Source organism: Nannospalax galili, unplaced genomic scaffold (genome assembly GCF_000622305.1).
Source record: "Nannospalax galili isolate Female #2095 unplaced genomic scaffold, S.galili_v1.0 scaffold2109, whole genome shotgun sequence".
Lineage (NCBI taxonomy): Eukaryota > Metazoa > Chordata > Mammalia > Rodentia > Spalacidae > Nannospalax > Nannospalax galili.
Genome location: NW_008359306.1, coordinates 341,196 through 348,864, shown reverse-complemented (window position 1 = coordinate 348,864; position 7,669 = coordinate 341,196). Strand labels below are relative to the sequence as shown.

Genomic DNA, 7,669 nt, shown 5'->3' with positions numbered 1-7,669 from the left:
TTTAATCCCAGCACTTGGTAGGCAGAGGCAGGCGGATCTCTGTGAGGCTGAGGTCAGCCTGGATTACATAGTGAGTTCCAAGATGGTTGGGGGGACAGGGAGACCCTCTCTCAAAAAACTGGGTGGGAGATGATGAGGACCCTAAAGAATTTGTCTGCCATCAACAAGCACACACAAGCATACACACGCACACACACACACACACACACACACACACACACATACCTCACACCACACCCAAACACAATAAAAAATTATGAACGCAGGTATTCAGTATACCATAAGCAGTATCAGTTAACGAGCAGTCAATAAACAATGAAACAAACAAATATTAGGAAATAATATCAAATGATGGACTCTTAGGAGATCTATTCAAATACAGCATGCATCATGTGATGGATCTGTTTACCATCATGGGTTACTATATATGTATATATTCACATATATTAATATGTAGTCGCAGGCTATGTGCGTATGTGATTTCTCTGCTTAGATACATTGCAGAAGCATGCATGGATGCCAAAGCTGCCCATTTGGAAAGGTAAGGGTAAGACGTTAAACTTAAAATATATTCTCTCCTAGCTCCACAAAAGTCAGTCTTCTGCTTCCAAACTTCTTGCTACTACGTTTCTTTGTTTTCAAATTAGAAGGACCCTGTCACCTGGCACACGTTACATGATCAAAGTTCCCGCCTGACCTTACATTCCACGTTAACATGTAAAGGTGTGGGTGATATGTTTGACTTCCAAAGTGCGACGGGCATTCCTTAGTTAGCTGAAGACAGCAGATGTTATTTTATGCATAGGCATAACTCGCATGGCGTACCATTGGGTAGGGGCCTTTCGCAGCAGTGGGGGAAGGTCTGAGCACTGACACGCACACACGCACACACACGCCCACACATGACCCAGGGAGTAATTTCCAGTCTCTCCTTTGTAGACGATTGTTAATGGAAAGGTTCTTTCTTGAAGGAGGCCGCTTCAAACTGGGTTACCTTATTACCAAGGTCCTTGGTGATACTCTGGGCCACTGCAATGTAGAAGAGGAAACTAGTTCTGGTTTTTGACCCCAGAAGCATGCTTCCTAAAGAGGACTAAATTAAAGGGAAAGCCTTAATTCCAGAAACAAAAGCAAACCCTGAACCAAGGGTTTTGTTTACTGTCCCATCTCCAAGAAATTGCAATGGCAAATGTGTCCTTGGAACCCTTCAATTCTTGCTTCCCTTTCCTTTGTCTGACAGTTACCCTGACATTTTTTTTGGGGGGGGAAGAGAAGGAATAAAATTAAGTGGACAGTGTATTCTTGGCCAGCTCAAGTTGTCATTCAGTGTGGCAAAAATTTTATTGAGATCTCATAAATATATCTCTTCATACCTATATGTGTAAGTTTGTCACATGAAGAATTACTTTTTAAATGAATGTATAAAAATTGTACATATGGGGCTGGAGAGATGGCTCAGTGGTTAAGAGCACCGACTGCTCTTGCAGAGGATCCAGGTTTGATTCCCACCACCCACATGGAGGCTACGAATCGTCCTTAACTCCATCCAGTTCCAGGGGAATCTGAAGTTCTCTTAGGATGTCTGCAGCACTGCACAACACAGGTGCATGACACATACATGCAGGTGATACACTCATACACATAAAGTAAAAATAATAAATAAAATACTTTTAAAAATTTTATATATTGTGGGCTGGAGAGATGGCTCAGCAGTTAAGAGCACTGGCTGCTCTTGTAGAGGACCCAGGTTCGATTCCCAGTACTCACATAGTGGCTAACAACTGTCTATAACTCCAGTTCCAGGGGATCTGACATCTTCTGATCTCCATGGGCATTGCATGACATGGATGCACTTATATACATGCAGGCAGTAGAGTCTAACACAAAATAAAAATAATAAATAAGGTATTTAAAAATGTACATATTGGGTTTGGCAAGATTGCTCAGCAAGTAAGCACATTTGCCAATAATCTGACGGCCTGAATTCAAGCACTGGTACCCACATAGTGGAAGGGAAGAACCAGCTCCTTCAGTTCGATTCCCAGTACTGTGCACAGTGGCACACACACACACACACACACACACGTGCACACACACACAGATGTAAAAGTAAATCTTTCAAAATTGTGCATATATATAGTATGATGAGATATCTCAATATATGTATACATTGTAAACTGTTAAATTAGGATATATATATATGTATCTCTGAATATTTATTATATATGTGTAAAAACATATATTTGTGAATATGTGTCTTTTGTTTTTTGAGACGTGATCTCATGCCGTCAGGATGTTGTAGAACTCTCTGCAGAGCAGCTGAATATGACCTTGAACTTCTGACATGCCTGCCTCCACCTTTTGAGTGCTGGGATTACAGAGGTGCATCAGGATACTAGATTTGTACATCATTGGGGATCAAACCCAGGGTTTTCAGTGTGCAGGGCAAGCCCGCTACAAACTAAGCTGTCTCCGCAGCCCATCATTTATCTCCCCATGCTAAAAGTGTTTGCAAACTTTCCTCTAAATTATTTTTAAGTGTATGGAGCATTACTGTTATACACAGTCACCATGCTGGGTGATCACAGGATGCCACCACATCCCACCAGCCACTGGTGACCACCATCCCAGACTCTCCTTCCATAAGATCAGCGTTTTCAGATACTGTGCGGTACTGATTTTGTCTTTTGTTTTTCTGTGCATGACTTATTTCATATAGCATAATACCTTTATGTTGTTTTAGATGGAGTCCTTTCTGACACACACTCCTGCGCACACCACAACTGGACACTTTTAGATTACATTTCTTCAGGCTTTAAACATTTAGTGTGTGTGTGTGTGTGTGTGTGTGTGTGTGTGTGTGTGTGCGTGTGTGTGTGTGTAAAACTAGTGAGATTAATTGTGTTCATAGTGCTCTTATAAGTTCTTTACAGACACCCCAAATTATAAGTAACTGTTAAGCCAGGAGAAATATTGAGGGATTTTTAAAATATTGCTTTTAATCGGTGTCATCCACGGAAAGAACCAATCCTATTTGATCCAAACTCCAGCAAGGACACTTTACCCTGTTCACATTTTTAGCTAGCAGAACTAATCATAAATTTCTGCAGTTAAGAGTAATCGATGTTCAAATCGTAAACAATAGCAGTGAACTTTTGATCCTTAACCTGTCTGTGCTGTTAAATGTAACTGCCATTTGTGTTCAGTAATGTAAAGGAGCTGTGAGTTTTTAAAGCTTCAAAAACGTTTTTATTCTGTGTATGTCTGTGTGTGGGCATGCTTACATTAGTGTATGGCCTCTGAAGGCCAGGAGAGGGCATCAGATCTCCAGGAGCTGGAGTCATAGGGGGTTGTGAGCTGGGACCCATAAACTCAGGTCTTCTGCAGGAGGAAGAAGCTCTCTCAACACCCATGCCATCTCTATAGCCCCACACTGAGTTTTCATAACAATATAAGTGGAGAAAGAATCAAAGGACGGAGATAAGTATTGTGCATGTATGTGTGCGCAACTATCAAAGATTAACGGTAAAATCGATTAAACACTCCACATTTGTGAGACTGCAATTTATTTATTTATTACTGCAATTTATACATGGAGAACTGTGATTCATTTTCAATCGTCTGGTTCTAGAATGCAGGATAATATTCAGGTTCTCAAAACGATTCTTTTATATTGAACATAAAACTGTCTGCATATTGAAATTCTATTCTCATCTATTTGTAGTTCCTTCCAGGCAGGCAGATCATGAAATGAAGATTCGGTTACCTAGTTAACAACTGCATGCTGTTTAAATTTCTAACAACACCTAACATTTATGCATATCGCTTGAATGATTATATACCCCGATTACTTGAGTCGCCAAAATTGAGATTTCTTTCTGTTACCAGTAGTTTTATTAATCTAGTTTATATCCACGGGCAACCACACGTGATTCCATGAGTAACATTTTATATGTTCTTTGAAACTTTCATGCGTGTGCGCAATGTATTTTTATCTTACGCAGTCCACACAGAGGTGACCTCAGGGTCCTGATTCCAGGGAAAACTTTATATCACAGGTCAATCCCCCCTGAGTGTGGTGTGTGGTCCTTCCTCTACAAACAAGGGTATTGTGAGTTTGTGAATAATGCTGAGCTGGTTCATAAACACAGTCCAGAGAATTCTATCCTTCATCGTTTTGGACAGTCATACATCTGTATGCCTTCTCCCTGATCTGCTCTTCACCACTTTATTTCAACACACATGACAGCGTGTGGGGTGATGTGGGGGATATTTCCCGTCTGCTCCCGTAAGTGAGCGATATCCCAAGAGACCATGAAATACAGAAGTACCTTTTGCTACTGTGGTCTATTCGGATGAATCTCTTTGGGACATATTTTGGGACTAAGCAATCGATCTGCTACAATTCCATCAGCTGCTTAAAATATCTGTGCCAAACTGTCTGCAGTTAAGCAGACCATGGTTGTCCACCACGTCACCCCAAAAGTCAGTAAGCAACTAATTCCAAGATTGACGCCTGTGTGTGGGTTAGTGCTTGCCAACTTCATCCAAGCTACAGATACCAGGGAAGAGTAATTTCCTCCATCAGACTGGTCTGTGGGCATTATCTGTAGGGCATTTTCTTGACTGCAAATTGATGTAGAGGGGTCCAGCCCGCTGTGCATGGTCCCATCTCTCAGCAGTTGGGCCTCAGCTATATAAGAAAAGTATTTCAGCCAGCCAGGGAGCAAGCCAGTCAGTAGGATTCCTCCGTGGTCTGTGCTGCAGTTCTGACTTCCCTCAGAGATGAAGGTTTAAACTGAAATAAATGAACACTTTCCTCCTGAAGTTTCTTTGGTCATGCTGTTTACAACAGAAAGCAGATTAGTACGGCCAGGCTGGGCTACATAACCTGACCCTCCAACCCTGTCTCCAAATGACTGTTGAAAAAAAAAATCCATACATATGAAAATAGGCTTGTCAAACTATATGCTGTGTTGGTGGTGATCCTGACTTGGTCGTACAGTCATTCAAAGACTAGTGTAAGGATGCTACACAGATGTGGGAAGTCACCTTTGTAAGGAAGATTACTCATGATTGAAAAGCAGATGACAGGAAAGAATTGGCTCCAAAGATATTTATCACCCATCCAATCCCTCTGTCTCTTCGTTCACTTTTGATATTTTTCTTGAAACCACCCAATGCCTACAGTCAGTCCTGATCCTTTATTACTTCCTGCTTGCGAAGATTTTTAAACTCTGAGTTAAACTATCACTTATCATGACTGTACTTATGTAGTAAATTTTTTGCCATTGCAATCCCAATCAGTCAATCGCTATGCGTTATACTCTTTGTTCAAATATAAAATACCCTGACAAAAACAACTTAGGGAATGAAGGGTTCATTATTATTATGGGGATATCAAACACGTGAGCAGAACACTGTCAAGAGCAGAGAAACCATGCATGTGGAGGGCTGAGCTAGCTTTCTCTGCTCCTAACGCATCCAAAGCCCCGTATCAGGGATTGGGGCGACCCACTTTATTCTGGGTTTTCCCACGTCAATGAAGGCGACTTGAAAGGTCTGTGACGGGTGTCCTACAGGCCAACCTGATGTAGGTTGGGTCTTCCCACTTCAGTTAATGCAACAGAGACCATCTCTGGTAGTCATGCTGTAGGCCAACCTGTTCGACAAAGTCTCTCAGTGAGAGTCTGTTTCTGGGTGATTCTAGGTTGCAACAAGTTCACAGACTAAGCCATCACCCCCTGAACTCGAGAATGAGCAAAATCATGCAGGGCAGACCACTGTTCAGGTCAGGATAGATATTTATGAAGGCATGGCAGCATTGTGGAACCAACGATCCTGTCGAATGAGCAAAATCATGCAGGGCAGACCACTGTTCAGGTCAGGATAGATATTGATGAAAGCATCATGGGACCAACGATCCTGTTGTTGAAGCTGGCTCAATCCCTGTAAGTCATGAGATGTATCGAGATTTCTTCTTCGACTGCCATAAGAACTCCTTGGGACCATGTTTCAGAACCCAAACCAATCATTAACTGGACAACAAGATAATCAAGATCGCTTAATCATGTATACCCCTTAAGCCAGCCCCAATTCCTTTTCCATTTAAACCCAACGGTGATGTCAAGACCTAGACAACAACTTGGGTGATTCACTGGTCTCATCTGTTAATTTTCCTAGTGAGACCAAATTGATTAAATCGTGTATCTCTATCACTCACTGTTACTTGTTTGTCTAATTGGTGGATGAGAGCAGGTGACAGATCTCAGCCAGTTGTGACTGCTAAAATCCTAGCTTTTGCCCTAAAATTTATGACTGTAAATATTAGTGTTTAGGGAAACGGGAATGGTAAAATTAGGGTAATTTATTAGTCGTTGTAACTACATCACTTGATGTAGCACACGTACTGATCATATCTGTTGTCCTAAGAATCACTAAATATTTTGGCATTCTAAACCAAGCCACGATACATTTTGATAATTGAGAAACCCAGCATGAGAAACCCAAGTATTTGAGCAAATTGCCCTAGACTACTTGGGATCCCTTTCAACAGCAAATCAAAGCTCTTTTCAAAGTTTTTGACAAGTGATGAGATAATAAGGACCTGCATTTCTTTCCCTGGGCAAGCCCTTTAATTGATGTATTAAATCTAACTACAAAAGAGGTCTCTTCGGGGAGGAAAGAGTCTGTCAAACAGTTAAAACATTTCACAGCCTTTCAAATTGCTCCAGGGAAACCTGGAGAGTGTTCAGGTAGCCAAAGGGTATTGATTCCTCCGTTTAATAGGAAGTGTATACGACGATCAGGAAATCAGAGGACAAAATGGCTGGTTTTGTTTTTGAGGTGGGGAAAAAAACGGAATGGTATTTTTCATTATTTGGCGTGCTAAGCATGGGGCTTCCTAACACCAAGCACATGTCCTACCACTGAGCTACATATCCAGCCCGTTTTCCTTTTTTCTCAGGGGGAGTGGTTTGGTTTTAGGAGACGGAATATTGCTATGGATTGTATGCTGGGTTCAGTGTTCCTAGCCTTCCTCCACAGCCTCCCAAGCACTGGGATGGCAAGTGGGTACCGTCATGGCCGGCTTCAGTTGATTCCTGAGTGTTAAGTTCATGCATGAAGTATCCAGATCTGAAGTCAGATCCAACGGACAGTTGCAAAGTTCAATGCAGTTCATAGGCTCGAAATCTTAAGTCAGAGTCGACAAAGGAAACGTGTTAAGAAAAATTTGCTAACAAGTTCATCATGCGTAGATGGAGTAAAACAGCCCTGCCCCGTTAAATACCTAAATGATTCGCTGTGGTATATACTCTCTCTTGGGTTCCATCCCTAGCATAAAAGAAATAGGGAAATAAGTAAATTAGGTTAGCACAAAATAAAATGAGTATTTTTTAAAATGAGTATTCGTTTCAGGGACATCAGGTCAGAAAACAGCTTTGGTAGCAGATAACGTTGAACGCAAAACCAGGGTAACGAAGGCTGTGCCGGAATTTGTGACCTACATACCATTAAAGTCATAAACAGGTCTTCTTCTTAAGATACCAAGTTTGCCATAGTTTGTCTTGACAGCATCCAAATATTGATACAGGGAAGAGCAGAGAGAGGATCAAAGAGGAGACCAACCCATCTAGATGTACACACAGACTTTTATACATACAATCTT

General features: G+C 41.5%; 1 protein-coding gene across 3 annotated transcripts in view; it reads right to left on the bottom strand.

Moving 5' to 3' along the window:
- The window catches only part of LOC103725635 (neuroligin-4, X-linked), a 376,846-nt gene that overhangs the window by 31,613 nt on the left and 337,564 nt on the right, over window positions 1–7,669 (bottom strand). The gene's annotated exons all lie outside the window — the stretch shown is intronic.